This window comes from Micropterus dolomieu, linkage group LG18, assembly GCF_021292245.1.
Source record: "Micropterus dolomieu isolate WLL.071019.BEF.003 ecotype Adirondacks linkage group LG18, ASM2129224v1, whole genome shotgun sequence".
Classification (NCBI taxonomy): Eukaryota; Metazoa; Chordata; class Actinopteri; order Centrarchiformes; family Centrarchidae; genus Micropterus; species Micropterus dolomieu.
In genome coordinates, this window is record NC_060167.1 from 15,453,327 (window position 1) to 15,472,383 (window position 19,057).

Consider the following 19,057-nt stretch of genomic DNA (forward strand, 5'->3'; position numbering starts at 1 on the left):
TTTTCAGCACTAATATCAACAACAGATAGCAACAACAGTCAACATAACTACTCAAATAGAGGCAAACGTATTCAGGCAACTAAAGATTTAATTAACTTAATTAAATGCTTTGAGTATTTGGAGACTGCAGTCCTCTGTCATCCAAAGTTCAGTGTCTGGACCATGTCACACTTAGGTGAGACAGGGGTTTTCCTTTTTGATGTGGTAATAAAACAAAGAATAAGGTCAGTTGCCACGGAAACGTGTGTGTGGGGGGGCTAGTTTTGATAGGCTGTTCAGGGAGATGCCAATGGCTGGTGCGTGTCTCTTTGTCAGTTTAACAGTCAGGCCCCGCGTTATCAGCTTCGGAATCAAAAAGGTGCCAGTTTTATGGTCGGGATAGCACTTAGAGAAAGCAACTTTGACCCCTCCCCTTCTTCTCTGGGGAGGAGAAAGGAATTTAGGGTAGCTCCAAATTTATTCAATGTAAAATGCACAAATCCACACCGTTGTTCACTACACTAGCATTTACTTTACTGGTTCAGCGGCACATGAAATTCACAGACCAATTGCATGTGCTCTAATTGTCTCATGTGATGCTGCTCAGCCAATCAAATCTGTGCATTCCTATAAGTATTGCCAGAGCCGTTGACGGCCCTGAGCATTGCGAGTCAAGTCCGCAAGTGAGATAAGACACACCTAGGAAGAGGGGAGACGACAAAGAAATTTCACATGGTTTTTAACCAAGAATGTACAGAGATTCGCATGTACATTCTTCACGCGGGAAGTTCAAAACCAGAATCTCTAATGTATTTCCAATCCTAGCTGGCAAGATAAGCCACAGCTCACGTTTCTCACTGAACAAGAGAAAGTAGGAAAGTGGTATAAGAGGGAATGAAAGAGAAGAGGAGGTATTAAAGCTGTTCATTTGTTAAGATGTGCTGAGGGTTAATTATAAAATTGGTTGAGACTCAATTTCAATTCCTCAAAGCTACGGTTTTTATTTTTTCTGAAACTGAGCAACAAATAAAATTAATTTCTTTTAAGATGCACATTTACAAAAACTCTTTTTTTTTTAAATGCAGCCATTAGATTACTTAAATTTAGAATTTAGTTATCAGAGCAGTTATTTATTATCCCTTCAGTTTTATGTGAAAACTGACATGACAGTAAATATTGTTGAAATAGTGTCTGATTTGACCTTTATATACAGTCTATGGATTTGACAATCAGTTGTTGACTAAAAAGATATGGTGATACAACTAGGCTATACGTTATTGTAGGCTACTGAATGATAATGCATGTTAATGTTCTGGACTTTTGCTTCGTGAAATTTTCTCTTACTGGACCTCTTTGAATTTTAATTAAATACCCCTGTTATATATCAACGATATTTGTAAAGTATCTGAAAAGCTAAAAATTTTACTATTTGCAGATGACACAAACATTTTTAGAACTGGTGAGCATTTACAGCAGATTCTGGACACAATCACTTCTGAGCTCAGGAATATAAAACAATGGCTTGACATAAACAAGTTATCATTAAATCTAAGTAAAACTACATTTATGGTATTTGGAAACGGGAAAACAAACAATCAAGCAAAGATACGTTTAGAGGGTGTCAACATTCTTGGGAGTGGTTATAGACGACAAAAAGAGCAGGAAAAAACGTATTAAACATATACTGTTCATTGGTGGAAACACATTCCAAAGTACAATACAATCATTGATAGTACTGCGGAAAAGAGCAACACGTATAATTCATAATGTTGGTTTTTTGAAACACACCAATCTTTTATTATTTTATACAGTCTAACGCTTTAAAATTCACTGACTTGGCTGAATTTCAAACAGCAGTACTGATGTACAAAGCAAGAAATAAGCTTTTACTGACCAATGTAAAGAAAATATTCTCGGAAAGAGACGGGTCGTACAATGTAAGAGAGGCATCAAACTTTAAGACCTTTAAGAAGTTTTAGTTTAGCAAGATATGGTGTCAAAATAAGGAACAAAATAAAAGATGAGGTCAAAGAGTGTCCAAACATATTTCAATTTAAAAAGAGATACAAAGAAACTATTCAAGAAATACAGAGAGAAAGAAGAGTGTTAACAACAAGTTTGTTTGGGGTTTTTTTCCCCCTCAGGGATCCAGATGTAGGTGGGGAGTGTGAATATATATATGAGTGGGTGCACGAATTGACTGGATAATTTTGTACTGTGCACATTAAATGTTGCTAATTATTAGTTAATTATTTAGAGATTAAAAGGGGTAGGAGTGTATATGTATGTGTATGTGTATGTGTATGTGTATGTGTGTGTGTGTGTGTGTGTGTGTGTGTGTGTGCACACACACATACATACACACACTTCAAACATGTAAATAGAAGTTTTCTTTTATTGGCATTCATAAAAAGTTTTTTTGGGGGAGGTTGTTTTTTGTGTTATTTTGAATGTATGCTTATTTTAAATAGTTTTTTTCTTTTTTAACATGTTTGAAATAAATATATTAATCAAACATCAGGCTTGCTTTCCAACAGACAGCTCGTTCGGCAGTCTTTTACCATCCTCACGTGTTCAGCTGTCAGATTCCACAGTGTAGCGGACTAGAAAAAAGACCTGCCCTACGCTGCCTCTGATTGGCTCTTGAGTTGGTAATAATAATAATTAAATAACAGTAATTGTTGGGTAAAATTTCTTCGGTCTTTTGACTTATTAGGCCGAACACCAAAAGTGCTTTTTTTTGCTATTGTCATCTGATTAGGGTTATTACCTATTATTTAGGTAATGATTCAGGTGTTTTTGAGGTACATTTCGTTTGACTTTTATGCTAATTCAACAATATATTTACATGCAGATTAGATTACATTTAATCTAAAATTTATAACAGACTGGAGCTTCTTTTGGTAGAGGCATTTCTTCATCCAAGGTCTTCAATAGGACTGGCACCAAAGCCTGGCAACAAGTAGAGCATTAGAACATTGGTATTACGGTGTAATGACCCTTCCTCAGTTTCCTTGAGCCTAACCAGGAAGTCAGGCATCCAGCCAGTCAAACAGCCGCACTGTCTCTGTTGGGCCAGCAGAAAGTGTGGTCTCTTACAATGTGGCTTGTGCACTCCAGAATAGCCAGCAGGAAGGCAACATGCCAGTCATTCAGACATCCATCCAGCCAACCAACACTCAGCTCAGTGTACCACTAAGCATCCCTCTTCAACTGCTCTTCAGTGTTTCTCCTCCCTCCTTCGTTCCCCAGGCACCTAGCCAGCTAAATATAGTCCCTTCAAATCCCTTAGGCTCAAAGGGGTAAGGATCTGCAAATAAAACACACAACCCAAACAGGATCTCTCTATCACACATAGCATCCAAAATTTACTTTTTGGCTCTTCTGTCAGTGGCAGGTGAACTGAGAAAATATTTTGTACTAGCCATAAAACTGCATTGGGCATTATTTGACTTAAAATAAGTTTTTAGTATGTAAACTCATCTTTAGCATCACTTTGAGGAGACAATAGATAACATTTGATCTTTATTCTGAACTTTTTCAATAAAAAAACCATTACACCGTTGCACTTTAACTCACCTCATCAGAGACGTCTGTCACCCCTGTTCTCAAAACCAGAGAAAAACATTGCAGGTTCATATCATGGCCAGGAAGCTACACAGTATAACACAAAATTCAACATCACTTTATAGAGAAACGCCCAAATTCTGCTAACATCGCAGCATATTTAAAAGATGCAGCAGGCACAGGACAACCACTGTAGTGGGCGTGACCTCGTGGCTACATAGTGTGTGACGAGGAAGGTAAGGAGACACCGACCAGAGTGACTTTGCGACAGACTGACCACTGCTCAGTGTAGCAGGAACTGCCATATCGAGCTAGTAGTCAGAGCTAACCAGCCATGAACAGCTGCTGTCAGACTCTCCGTGTCCGCGCTGGAAACGGAGAGACTGCTGGAGTTTTCACAGTCACTAGAAGCACATGCATTGCCCTTTGTAAAAGTTTCTGTGCAGTCTCAGTGTTGTCGTTGAGAAAGTGGCTCAGAAGATGAAAGACTCTCTGGTGTGTGTGTGTGTGTGTGTGAGTGTGTGAATGTAGGGGAGTGTCAGTAGTAGAGGTAGCCCTGCTGTTTATCATGTTAATGGTTCAGGCTACGGTTAGCCAGTGTTCTGATATTTATACTTGAAGGTAGCTGATATAAAAAAAAAATAGCCTACCTCAGAGCCACGATTAGATGATGCGATTCCAAATTATTTACCGGCCACCTGGCTGCCAAACAGTAAGTCAGCTCAGACAAATAAAACATGGCCTCTTTTCTTTTGCATTGCCATTACACTAGGCATTGGGCAACTGCAATGTTCCAACCATGAAGACACTGTGCTAAAATACAAAAATAGGGGGATGATGACAGGCCTGCTTTTGGCTATAGGAGCGGTGGACACAAAATGATATGCATCCCGTGTAGACTGTTTGACAGACGTCTAAGCTCAACTAAGTAGGGTTAAGACTATATTTGAATCCAGTTGTGCAAATCCTTATCTAGTCGCCAATCTCCTACTTGACATGTTTGGAACAAATTTTCAACAACCTACAACTAGGGCTGAATGATTAATTGCATTTGCGATATTATCGCAATGTGAAAAAACGGTATTTTCTAATCGCAAAGGCTGCGATTACACTGTGGTCGCATGACACACGAAAGTAAACTAGTCTGCAGACGAAGCATCAACTTTGCACGTTACGCTGTACCTTGACCTGTTGTTGTACAATGAATGGCCTTAAGCTTGACACGGGCTGACACTATTTTAGTGTCACACAGGGAATGAAAGTAGCAACCACGGGTAACTTGGTGGTGGGTGAAATCGCCGGGTCATTCGCCGCTTTGACGGACAGGAAAAAGACACATGTAGTGAGTTAAGCATATTGTGGCAATACACAGCCACCAGTCAGCTCAGGAAATATCTGTGAAACGGCATTTCAACCCAAACACACAACTCCGAAAGAGGCCCAGTCTGTCCTGAGTTACAGCCTGGTTACAGCCAGTGCGCTACTTACCAGCATCGGAGGCTTCGGGGTGGGGAACTCGGGTGAGAATTACTAAGCTTGTCTATTAAACATGAGAGGCGTCACTTTTTTTAAGTTTATTTTTTATTTTTTTTAAGATGGACTCCTAGGAGATTTGAACTGAGATAAGGACTCAATTGGTGGTTGAACTGTTGGTTTTGTATTGAGCGCTTACTTTATAATACACTGTGGTGAACGTAGTTTTTCTTGTGGTCTGTAGGTAGGCTGACCTGATGCCATTATATCTGCCATGACTTGACTTTCAAATTATTTTACCAATATTATTAAAATTTGATACTTCTTCTCCACCATTGCTCAATAATAATTCATGCAGTTCATGCATCACTTAATTTCATCATAACACAGGCCTGACCCACAACAAAGAACAGTGTATGTTTAATCCATCTAATATTGTGTTGGTCATTCTATACACTCATTTACGGCTTGTCCATTTTGAATGATACAGAAGGTAAAGAGCTTAAAAATTAATCGCATATTAAATCGCAAAACACATTTTTTTCAGTGAAAAAAAAAAAAAAAAAAATCGCAATTAGATTTTCCAAAATCGTTCAGTCCTACCTACAACACACTCTTATGTGAGAGAGGTCCACAAGTACTCCTATAAGAAACAAGTCTTTCCTTTGATGATTATTCACACTACACATTTTAAATTAAGAAAGTCTCGAAAGAAGACTCTTTGTATTTGAAATGAGTTGCCATTGTTAAATTCATTAGATGCTTTATTCTCTACTCGCCCATGTCCTGTGTGAGAGAGCAAGTGTGTATGGCACTGGCAACATTGCAACCACGGTACAGATTAGGAGGTAGTGTTAATTAGAGAAACCGTACACGGCAGCGAGTCGCTAGATCACGTAGCTGACCTGACAGCGGTGGCAGGTCAGCATCTCGCTGTGCTATGCCATCTGTTTACCTGTAAAAGCCAACCACTCCCAAAACCGCCGCTTGCTAAAGGATAGCAATTTAGATGTCACCACCATCTTCTCTTTTTTCTTGCCTCTCTGTCCCTCAGTCTCTTAATTCATTAACACAACCTTCCAATGACGTCAAAAACAACCACTCCTAATCTTGCTTTGCTTAAGTACAGCATGTCCTCAGTTCTCCACTCTCAACTGTCTGAAAAGCGGCTCTACTGGTTTTAGAGGCCTGTTACTGACACTTTTTCTCTTTAGTTGCTCCCTCCGTCCGTCTCTAGAAACTCCAACAAGTGGGTACTTCTCTTTGCCAGTCTCATTTGAGCATAACGCTAGTGCAAGATTAGACTGGCCTAATCAAAAAGTATACCTAGGGTTTTACAGACACATATCCCTGCTAGCTAATATTAGCTTGCTACTTTCTTCCAATTAATAATAAACTGATATGTTTACAAAACCTTAACAAAACGAAGTATTTTTCGATTGTTGGGTAGGCATTTAATTTTCAATTTTGGGATTTGAGGGTTTTTTCCACACGCCTGACCTCTGATCCCAGCAGTGAATGTAACTAAATGCACATCAAAGGGAAAACAAAATAAAGCCCTGCGCTGTGTGATGACAAAGGCAGTGTGGCAGTTAATTTCGTTACAGATCAAAATAGTCAAATAGCCTACATTTTAATAAGTTAATCAGTAAACTGTAGGCTACAACAAAACAAACAACATAATGAACACATTTGAATAATTATATTAGGCAGATTGTAGAAGGAGAACATTTAGTAGGCTAAAAATAAAAGTTAAGTGAATTTTGCATAATAACATGTTAGTTCCACTACTGTACAATAAAGCTATTCCCACCTGCTCTCCCTGGACCCCCACCCAGCTCAACTATTCCCACATTCTGATCTGAACCTGTACACATCAGCCCCTTAAGCTTAGTTCACAATACATGATTTTAAGCCTGATTTGCTGGTCGTTGAGCTCGGTGACCGTCGGCCTGTGATCAGGGGCAAATCAGTGATCGATCGGCAGTCGCCAGTCATTATGTGCAAACTACTCAAGGACGCGTCAAAATGGCTCCCAAACACATTTCGGACACATCGCCGACATCTGCCAGATATCTAGCATGCCAAATATATGGACGAGTCGGCCAACTCGACATCCACATTCAGTCAATGAGAGCAGGCAGCTGGCAGAGCAGGCAGCTACTTTTCACTGCAAAATACTTTTTACTCACCTCCAGCTCTCTCTGTAGCACAGTCAATCCCTGCTACCTGCGTGTGCTAATCCATTATTTTACCCATATTTTTTGTCTTTATAATTGGTATCTTTATAATAACATACAACAGCTGTTTCGTGTGTAGGTTCGCTCATTTCCCGTTTCACATTTCACCTGTCTTGACAGAAAGTGGTTTGGAGACTAGTGTCGGGTGACAGAGTCGTTGTCAGCTCGCGTAGTGTGCGATCCCGTCACTAATCAGTAACGTAGTGTGAACGCCACAACGACTTCAGACTCCTGTCACAAGACGGCAAGTTGTGTAGTGTCAACAGCACAGCCATCGGCCAACGCTAAAACCCGTGCAGTCTGCACGAGCCTTCAGTCTATGAACTCTTAATGGTTATGGTTCCCCCCTTCTCTGCACAGCAGCTACCAACATGGTTCTGCCCGAATCTAGCCTTCCAGTCTGCCTTTTCCTTCCGCGGCTCAGTATCTGAACCCTTCAACCCTATAAATACTCTTATCTAACTCCAGTCTCCTTTCAATCTTAGTCCTGCACTTGGGTCTACTAGCCTAGCCTTAACAACTCATTGCCCATGTAAATGCATTTTGGGGGAGAGGTGTTGGAGGGAGGTGGTGGGTTTTTTTCAGTAGGATATTTTCAAAATCTAGCTGTCTCTTGCTAGTTTCCCCAATGTTGCCTACCCCACCTTTAACAATATAAAAACTTGATATGTTGAGGAAGCAAAAATTTCAAACAAAGAAAAATATGGAGGTAAGATGCTTTGGAGAAGTGACAAGGTATAGGCCCTCTCTGAAAGAGTATGGAGGTTTTCAAGCAAAATCTAAAGAAAAAAGTGTAAGGAAATAAAAAAAAGCTTCAGATGATCAAGTGTGAACCTTCTGACTTAAAGGCAATTAAAGCAACAGATCCTCCAGGGGCTGCTATTGATTGCTTTCCTCCCTTCCTCTCGTGCTTTCTCTATTTCATCCCAGTCTTTTTCCCACGCATTGGCAATTAGTTTGCAGTAGTGAAGCTGCAGGAGTGCCAACTAGCCTACCTGGGGAGCAGAACTCCAAAGTCACAAACAAACAACAAAAGTAATGGCCATATGCACAGACAAGGATCCACACACAAAATGTCTTAAAGCGAGGGGATGGACTACATTAAGTCAGCCAGGGCAAAACAGCTAGCTGTAGCTACGACAGCTAATCATGTATTTTATTACTCAAGAAAGGTGCTGACATGATGGGCAGCCATCATTAGCTCTGGCAACCTGACACCAAATGGGCAGCGTCCATCTAATTTGGGGGTTGCTGTGGTTGTTGTCAGTCTTTGGCATTTCTAATTGATAAGAGGGTTGGAATCATGGTATCAGTGTCATTTTATGAGCCAACATCAAGCTAGTTGAATTAGGGTGCATCACTTAGGACACTGATGCATCTTGATTTATTATAATGCTGAAAGACGTCCACACACGTAACACACAGGCAGTCATTATATAAACAGCCCATATCCAGAACAAGACAGATCTAGGCCGAGTGAACAAAAAAAAGAACACAAGGAAGAGGCAATGAAGAGGATTGTGAGTCTGTTTTTGTATCTGAACAGAAAAAGAGAGGGAAAAGCCAGGTCTTCTAAACCTGAAACAGTGCTGAGGCCATGAGGACGGCTTGCTATTTATAGCGACAGATTTTTTATTCAAGAGGGCTCTGCTGTTGTGCTTTCTCTCACACTTGTCCTGCTTCTTTCTCACCACCTCTCTATTCCTTCCCTATTCCCGCACATCATGTTCTACGAAAAAGGAGAAAAACACTGGCATATGTCGGTGTAAATGTATAGTTCTACAGAGACCAAAAGGAGATTTCTAATTTCTGCTGCATTCATAAACGGTCATAATCATTAGTAAGGATTAGGCTGGGAACTGGAGGGTCGCCGGTTCGAATCCAGCTCGGACCAGAGTTGCGGAGCGTGGACTGGTAGCTGAGAGGTGCCAGTTCACCTCCTGGGCACTGCCGAAGGAGGCCTTGAGCAAGCCCCTGAACCCCCAACTGCTCGGGGCGCCGCATTGAGTGGTAGCCCCCTCACTCTGACATCTCTCCATGTGTTGCTATGGGTCCTGTTTGTTCATGTGCATGTGTGTGTCTTTCGGACCTGTGTGTAAAAATACTAACATAATAACAGAGTGAAAACATTGAGTTTCCCCTCGCGGGATTAAATAAAGTATATCTTCTTCTTACTGCACCTTCAAGCCAAAAGCATCATTGAAGATACACTTCAGGGTCTCTTAACACAAGACTTCCCACATGCAGAATTATGTAAGCCCACAGGTTGTCCTTTTTTCCCCCTGTACTCCTGCCTCCCTTCTCACTATGACAGTCTTGCAGAATGACGCCCTACTTCTCAGTGACTCTCCACCCCCACCAGGCCACCTCCATCCTCCTCCCTGCCTCCACCCACACAGGGACACAGAAGGGAATTCCTCATTACCTCAGCATTTGCCTCACTAAACACATTTTGTGCGTGTGTACAAACACATACGAACATAACCTGACAACTCAACGCACAAACGAACACCATTACAGTCACCAAAGACAGCATCTTTCAGCCTGTAAAACCAATCAGGGTTCTCCTTCCAGCTTAAAGTACACTGATAAAATGAGTTACACTTATAAGAAGAAACGGTATGTATGGATTATCAAACTATCTTCCAGCAGATGATCAAATGATTTTTGCAGTTTTACTAGTTATAATGAAATACATTGCTGCACGAACTTAAAGAGCAACAATGGAAATTGTCAAGCGGCAATTATAACAGTGGCATTGGCTGCACGTCAAACCAAATTTTAAGAGTTGTGAAAGGACATCTCACCTACAAATTATTAACACTCACTGACAAAGATACACAGACAGACACACACAGCACATGCTTACTGTATTCAGAGTTCAGCTCTGTGGTTTTCCAGCCAAGTGGGATCAGGTGTCTCACAGATAAAAGCACATTATCGCAGGAGAATTATCGCAGGAGAAGCGGCAGTGGCAGAAGCAGCTCGGGACAGAGACAACGCTGACAGTTTTATCTTGCTAAGTAGTACAGATGAATGAGTTCCATTTCATGCAGCATGTAAATAGCCGAGTTTCAGGGGTGTTTACCTCGGTCACTCTTCACCTCATTCTACTTTCGTCTTCACGCTTGCTCTGTTCCCTTCCTGTCTGTAGGTACCAACAGCTCTGTTTTGTTAATGAGTTTCACGAAAATGGACATGAAACTCGTTTTTGACTGCCCCCTCACTTTTTCTGAATGAAACACACGCACTAAGAGAAAGAGGAAACAGAAAGCCTTGCTTGCTAGCTGGCTCCCTCTCTCCCTACTGCTCATATGCTATCATGCGCACATTTTTCACCGCTCCCTTCTCCTCAGACCCTCCCTTTCGTGTTGATTCTCTCTCTCTCTCTATTCCTCTTACATATCTTGTTTTCTCTCTGCTTTTCTGTAACAATATAATTGCAATGACAGCCAACCCAGGGCACGCAAGAACTCCAGCTGTTTAAAGGGTTGCTCCAATCACCCAGTATGTCACACTTGATACAACAACAGGATGCTTATATGAGAGGTTACAGTAAATAGATTTATTCTTTCACAACTAAAATTTAAGGTTTGGTACTTTTGTGCAAAAAAAGGACATTAGCTTACATCTGCAAGCAAGTAAGGGACACGGTCTAGGCAAACACTCACCATTCATCACTCTCCATTTCATGTGAAAATATGGAGACGTTATCTGTAGCCTGTATCTGGGTGAGCATAAAGTACTGACAGCTGCTGGTGAAACAGAGCATTGCTGCAATGGTCAAAAATAAATAATGAAAACTGTTGGGTTTAAAGGAAAGATAGTAGTGTGTGTGTGTGGGGGGGGGGGAGTAATGAAACCACCTCATTAGCTAGGAAAAACCTTAATCCCACAAGACAATATATTTGCCTCATCTCCCTGAAGCCCCCTCACTGCAAACGGCAGCTGAAAGACGCAATGGAAAAGAGGCAGTCAAAAGTTCAGCATCAAAGGAAACATCAGCAGGGAACTCTGAGTAAGGTAGCATAAGTCCAGGAATGCCGGTCTCACAGACTGTTGACTTCTTGAGTTGACAGCACAAAACCAGGCTTTAATTCCAACTGAAAAATGTGTTGCCAAGTCAGAGAGTTCCAGCTTTAAATGACATTCAAGCAGCAGTAACTAAGCAAGTCATTGACAGTTCGATGAGTAACTGTGAATTTTTTGGTTGTAACTGTAACCAGGATAAACCATGTCAACTAGGGGTGGGCTATATCATATCGTTTACTATAGCCTGCTGATGTATTAAAGTACCCAGACGTACATGTATGTGACCCAACCCAGCATTATTAAAAAAAATAGACACTTTATGGCAAATCATAGCTAAAGGGGTTGGCTTATACTGCTTTTCCACTACATGGTATTGCTAGCTCTTTTTTTTTTTTTTTTTTGATATGGCCTCGTTTGAGGTTCCAAGAGAGCTGAGTTGATACTAAAAGGTGACGTGAAAACACTGCAGACCACTGATTGGTCAGAGGGAATCGTTACTCACAGGACATCCTGCACAACTCAGGACATTTTTAAATAGCAAAGCTAACATCAATAATTTTAATAATTACTCAAAAATGGCAGCCCACAAAACCACACCGTGGTCAAGTGCAGATGTGTGAGTAGGGGTGTCACAATTATCGAAATTCATAATTAAATTTTAAAAAGATTCGATTATACATTTTTTTTTGTCCGCATCTGCCAGTGCAAATAAAACATGAGCTTGCAGATTTGTCTTGTTCCCGGCTATGGCATTGTTAGACTATCAAGTCTTGATTTGTGAAGATAAACAGATCATTTGTTTTATGCCATTAGCATCTTCAAATTCTTCTTGAAAAAGATAGCTTAAATGGTCTCCAGTGTGATTTAGGGTGCTTTCACACCTGTAGCTCGGTTCATTTGGTCCGGACCAAGTGAAACAAATTATATACTGTTGCATGTTAGTTCTGGTCCGGTTCATGTTCACACTGCAGTTTTACAAATGAACCAAGAGAAGTAACCATGACGTTACACAGACGTACAGGTAACTTGTTGATAAGACAGCTGTGTCATCCTGCATCATCAGGACCCACGTGGGGAAATCAAACTCCAGTGACTGAGAAGTTTCTGCAGCATTTTAATGCTTCTAATCTGTATCGCAAAGAGCTAATATAGTAATCATTGATAATAAGCATGATTAGTAACGTTAGACAGCAGACCAACTGCATAGCCTATTATAACAACATAAAAACAGGACATGTACAGTAATAATTCAGGGCTTATCAGCCAACAGTATACTGTGATATCGCTGTCACAAATGTTTTATGGACTTAAAGAACTGACAGGGTAAACGGAGTACTACTGGCACTCTAACAGATTTTAACCTTTTAATCAGGGGAAATATCGGTGCTGACAAGTATACGTTACCAAATGATTTTCATAAGCATACCGGCTTATAGGCCTACAGATCAATTATAAGATCGCTGAACACATTTCGCGGCCAGACAATGGATTTATTAATGGTTTTGCTTTGGACATAATGCTCGGATCACATCTCTGCTATCATAAAATCCTGTGGTTGGTTCGTTTGCTTTCACACCACAAGGAAACCGTACCAGAGGTCGTTTGAAAGCATGGCCCACTTTTGGTGCGCACAGGGACAGCATTGTACCTCAGTGGCTAGCGCAGTTTAATGGTCTTTGGTTCAAATCCATGGTCAAGATTTGTGGATAAAGCACAACAATGCAGGTAAAGAAACAGGATGGATAGGTGGACGTTTAGCACACAACTGGCCTTGTTGCCTCACCTAACCAAGTTAGGACGAGCGACTAAAGGCTCGTGCAGACTACACGACTTTCAGCGTCAGCCGATGGCCGTGCTATTCAGACTACACAACTTGCTGTCTTGTGATGGGATTCGTGAAGTCGTTCTGGCGTTCACACTACGTGACTCATCGGTGACAGGGGGTCACACACTACACAAGCTGACAGTGGCTGTGTCACCCAACGCTGGTCTCCAAACCACGTTTTGTCAAGAAAACACATGTGAAATGTGAAACAGGAAATGAGCGAACCTACATGCGAAACAGCTGTTGTTTGTTATTATAAAGATAGCAATTAGAAAGACAAAGAATATGGGTGAAATAATGGATTAGCACACGCAGGTAGCAGGGATTGTCTGAGCTACAGAGAAAGCTAGAGGGGAGTGAAACATGTTTTGCGGTGAAAAAGTAGCTGCCTGGTCCGCCAGCTACCTGCTCTCATTGGCTGGATGTGGAGTCGGCCGACAGCTTCTTCTGTATTTGGGCAGCCTCTTTCACAGGACAGAAAGAGAAGACAGCGAAGGGCTTAGAAACAGGAAGAACAAAGGGGAGGAGGTGAGCAAGGATCAGTAGCCAAAGATACCACAGATAAATCGTCCATGAACACAATCTACTAACAAGGTGCTGCAGTCTCTAAACAAGCATATCACTGTGTAACTAGGAAAATAGTTACTATTTACACCGCAAATTTACAAACAGGCCTTTACTAAAAACAACTTTGTTTTGACATAACCAGTTTCTTATTGACTTATGATTTAGCATGAGTTGAATGAGGGCTATTTTGGCCCAAATGTTTGAATAAAGAAAGCTACACTTACATTAAGTCAATGAATACTCATTATAAAAGTGTCATTTCCAAGCAGATTTACTGACAAAACAGACACTTTCTCATTCCTGCTTGGATCGTATGATCCAGCGGTAAATTTCAACATGTGACGAATTTTCTCTTCTCTTTCCCTTTGAACTATCACACAAAAATTACAATTAGCAATTACAGTGAAGTCAGACAGGCAGCTATACTCAATCTGAGTCCAGACTTAAGGCCATGCAAACAGTCGCCTCCCTTCTGCTCTGATCAATAATTTATATCAAAGCAAGCAATGAAGGAAAGATATGGAAACAAGAGGATTGGAAAGCAGTGAGAGGACAACAAGAGAAAGGAAGCTCAGAAAACACAGAGACCAGGAAAAGAAGAGGGAACAAATAAAGATGCGAGAGACATAGGAACAGAAGCAGGAGTGGTTAAGCAAAGAGAGAGATAGGAGCAGCAGCAACAGCACCACGCTTGGTGCTCTGGCAGAGATCTATAAATAGCTCTTCAAATCTCTCTAGAAAAAGCTACTCTTCTGCTTATGCTGCTGCAAACAGAGATTCAGAGAGAGAAGAAGATATGATACCTGGCTGAAAAATAAATGCAGAAATCATTGGATATGAGCTGCCTATTTCAATTACATCAGCCCATAAAATACAGTTTTAAAAGCAATTTTGCATCAACCATCTTGGCTTGTATAAATATTTGATAGTAGGAAGTGAATACAGTAGCAGAAAGTAGGTTACCACCAACACAAAATGTTCTACTGGTGTATGAATGAAGAACTGTTTGTAGTCACATCTTGCAAACCAAACAAATGCATAAGCACATTTAACAATTATCTCTTACATTTCTTACACTTGTCTGACTGTAATAAATTAACCTATATTCACACTTTCGCATTTTTATAAGTGAAGCAACATATGCAAGTTGCACGATAAAAGGGGTGAAACATGTTGACAGGGAGGCAGGATACTCAATTTTTCTCATTACTGGCCTTAGCAACAGCACACTGTTGATTCAATGACTCACCTCCACCAGATCTTACTGTGGATGGGCCTAAGCCTTTTCTCAATGATAATGCCGTTACACCAGCAACTGAATGTTATTCAGGAAAGCTAGGTGCCCGATGTAATAATGCAAAGAAAAGAGCTGTAATGGGGTAAAAAAAAGAATCACTGAGTATACCAATGCTTTAAGCCAGATATATCTAAATTGCTCAGGAACGTACCTCCTTAACCTGGCCTTAATATTACTCAACTGTCTGCAAAGAAATAGACAAATTGTGATTTTTCAAGAGAATCTCAACATCAAATGTGACTTTATTGGCAGTCCTGGCCTGCCACTTGCCAATTCTCAGCATCACATGACTGGCCAATGCCAACTGATATGAATATTTATGTTTTCAGGCACACATGCTGTTTTCCCAGAGCAGATGTTTGAATCACAGCTCTGACAGTCTGTGCTGTGATCCCACCTAGTTTGACACAACAGTCTTGCTATCTATTTTCAGCTCAAGTGTCAAAATCTAGAGCTCAAGCCAAGACACAGAGATCGATGACCATTTGTCAAGTATTTCTTGCCAAACTATTTAAAACCGTGTGTTTTACAAATTCTGGATTGGAACACAAAATCAGAGACAGGCTTGTTTCTTTTTCATCTCAGTAAACCAAAGAAAATAATAATGCCTCACTGAGCCCATACCCAAGATGATAGATATTACCTATGTTTGGAGTGTGGCAAAAAAAGCGTAACTTTTTATGCCATAAGCATCTAAACATCGTGTTTCCTGTTGTCTCTGACTATCAGTGGATACACACATACTACAGGGTGTTGTGGCATTAACACCTTGTTGTCACCAGCTAAGGTGGGCTTAATTGCAATGAACAGCTACAAATTCCAACCGCTTAATTTTAATTCAACCAAATAATGCATCACTCGGTCACTTCAGTCACGCATTCATTCACAGAGTTTCAGTAACGTCAATATCAACCAAAATTAGAAGGATAAAATGTTAATATGGCCATGTCGCGTCAGGCATGGAGAACACGGACTTTAGATGGTGTTAGATGGTGTTGAATGTTGAGTTTTATATCTGACTAACGATCATAAATCCTCGATTTAAGTTAACGTTAACTCAGGTCATTTTAAATAGTTCAGCTCACCGTTTGGCCGGTCGTATGTTGCGAGTCCGTGTGGAGAATCCTTCAAGTAGTGTCTGTAGAGAACAGATGGCAGTATGGTCAGAGCCGTGGCTGTGCAGCTGACTGAAAATATTAGCTTGCCCACACGCTAACAATAGCTAGCTCACGGCATTAGCTTGCTTCCTCCGGAGAGTATAATTAGCCACCTACAGCACGTAGCTAATGTTAGCCCGTTAGCTAGCCTTTTCTTTACTGTGTACGCTAGCAACCCTACGTCCACAAAACCTAGCGTTTACATTACAACTGGTTAGCCAACAAGGTAGCATATGTTTACAGTGAGGCGAGCTTTGAAATAAACCTGTACCAGCACTGTCAGGTCTCAAAATAGAAGGTGCTAGCTGGTTAGCGAGCCGAATGACTTACCAACGCTAATGTAATGGTGCTGCTAGCTTCAGTTCACCGCGACCCCGACTGTCAAAATAGCGCCGCGTGAGAGGAGAGCGGCATGAACGTTAACGATAGTTAGCAAGCGCTGAGGACCGAGGCAGTCGAATCCGTTTTAAGAGTACAGCTAAATAACAACAAAACTCCAAAGAATAAAAGGACACAAATTAAAGAAAAAAGAAACAAAACGCTATTCCCCCTTCTCGGCTCCGGCTTGTGTGTCTGTGTCAGCGTCACTTTCCCCCCCCCCTCACCAACAGTTACGTCAGCGGCGTAAGTCTACTTCGCAAGGAGACGTTCAGGATACAGTAAACTTGTTAATGCCTTATCAAACGCTACAGCCCACAAAATATAAAACTTATTTTGTCCACAAACATAGGCCTATGTCATAAGGTGCCGTTGTTGTCTCCAGTTTTGACAATATTAATATTTCGTTGGAGAGCAATTAAGGCGAGACACTGCGGGTGAATGCAGTGAAAAAAAATGCAGAACAGATTGTCAACTTCAAACTTTCCTGACTGATTAATTACATTAAGATAGTTCTTGTTTGTATTAGGCCTACAGGGTTTCTGAAATGTTATGTGTAAATATCCAAATGAGGCAGTATCTAATGCTAACATTTGGTGAATTTAGGAGAAATCTACAGACGCACAGAGACAAACTGTAGAAGCCTACCCAAAATAAACACCTAAACGTGTATTTTGGGCGTCTTCTTTCCACTAGTCTGGAAAAGACATGTAATGAAAGCAACTTATCCCAAAATCCCCAAACTCAGGAGTGCATGATAAAAAAAAACGTTTTTTCCCGGTAGTGTCTCATCTTGAGGTTTATAAAATCGCCTATACATTGGCATAATGAACAGTTAAACCACGGAAGCATTTTATGAAGGCACATTATTTCTACAGAATATATCCCACGCAGGCTACAAGGTGTAGGGGCCTAATCTATCCAATACATATAGAATATCAACATATAGGCTGGTACATTATATTAACATTGTCAGTCCAACATTGAATGTGAATTTTAATCTTATTTTCCAACCTTCCCGAAGAAATAGGCTGATGCACGTTCATGATTCGGTTAGTTTTCCTTTATTTTTAATGTGTAGCCCTACACTTGTGTTTTACATAGCACCAATAGATAGGCTAAGTATAGTTTGTTGTAGTTCCTAAAATCTACCACATGTCGGCAGGCAAGTACTTCTATGTCATAAGGCCTTGTCCCCAACCCCATGTTCAACCCTAAGGCAAAAAACAACATGCATAGTCACCATGACTACCACTGTTACAACTTGTAGGCAATATTTCAATGACACACTTTACAGTACAAGTTCTGAGAAACCTTGTCAATACAGCTTGTATGTGTTAACTAACAGCACATGGGGCACCACTTAACGCATTATTATGTGTGTATAGATTTTAAATCATTTTTAAAGTCTTTAATTTACCTGGGGTGCATATATCTGCAGGGCTCCTTAAGGAAGTTTGTGAAATGGTAGGCTATAACTTATCAGCAACAACATGTTAGTACATTCAAAACTTTACATTCCCCATGCAAAAAGGCAACATTAAAGCCCATCAAAATATGGTGAACAGGTAGCCTATATTATCTTTGTGATTTTATGTTATTGATAAAATGCTGTGAGAACTCAAACAGGAGAGACTTGTTCAGGCAACGGCACGATAGAGAGCCCCCCCACCCCCCCCCCCCCCCCCCCCCCCCCCCCCCCCCCCACCACACACACACACACAAAGCACACGAGGTATTATTTTACAGTAGGCCTATGATATTGTGCCACCTTGCAGGGAACTTGACGGAGCGTGTTTCAAATACCGTGCTGAAGCGTAGTCCCCGCCTCATAGCCTCGAGCACTCTGGCACACGTTGAATTGTGATTCAATTGTTTAGTAGCTGGGCCCGCGTATTCTGTAACTGGGTTAAAGGGCACTGAATTTCAACTTTGATCGGCACGAGTGATGACAGGTGGCGTATCAGTTGACCTGGAGAGTACAACGCGGCACAGAAAGTACCTGTTGTGATACATGTAGATGACGACCTCATTATAATGAATTTTATCCTAAAGTGTGTCAAAACCAATCAACCGATGTCTTTGTTAATGCAAAGCAGCGAGTTGGGTCCTGTACCAGGTGTGTTAGGCTATTGATTCTGTGTATCACTAATCATGCCTTCTCCGTGTCTGTCAGGCAGTAGAGTGTGTGGGCGCGTGTTTTGCGTGTGCTGTGTGAGTGCGTGTGTTGTGTGAGAGAGCAGGATACTCAGATGCTTTGCCAGTAATTTCCTCGGTGCCCCGATGCGCTCATTGGTGCATCCCTCCAACGTGTCACTAGTTTTGGTGGATTACCCCAGATATCTTTACCATCAGGAGTGTGAAACACCACTCATTTCTCTCAACTCCTGTCTTCACGGTGTCCAGCTGCCAACGAGGACCTCTGACAACGTTTGGGAAACTTGTGACTTTCAAAGAACAAATCAGGAAAAAAGGATTTGAAGTTTTTATTTCAATTTGTTCTTTTACGCACGCCGAGCACAATAACGCATTTACTTCAGAG

General features: G+C 41.1%; 1 protein-coding gene across 10 annotated transcripts in view; it reads right to left on the bottom strand.

The window, feature by feature from the left end:
* Positions 1–16,746, bottom strand: part of LOC123957015 (R3H domain-containing protein 2) — a 74,336-nt gene extending 57,590 nt beyond the window's left edge. For 7 of the 10 annotated variants that reach the window (XM_046029610.1, XM_046029606.1, XM_046029611.1 and 4 more), the window contains exons 1-2: positions 16,468–16,745; positions 16,066–16,118 (exon numbers count right to left, since the gene is read on the bottom strand). The gene's annotated coding sequence lies outside the window, so the exon portion shown is untranslated. Of the gene's footprint in view, positions 1–16,065; positions 16,119–16,467 lie in introns of all 10 variants that reach the window. The other 3 variants (XM_046029615.1, XM_046029612.1, XM_046029605.1) reach the window with 1 other exon arrangement.
* Between the last annotated feature and the right edge of the window lie 2,311 nt (positions 16,747–19,057).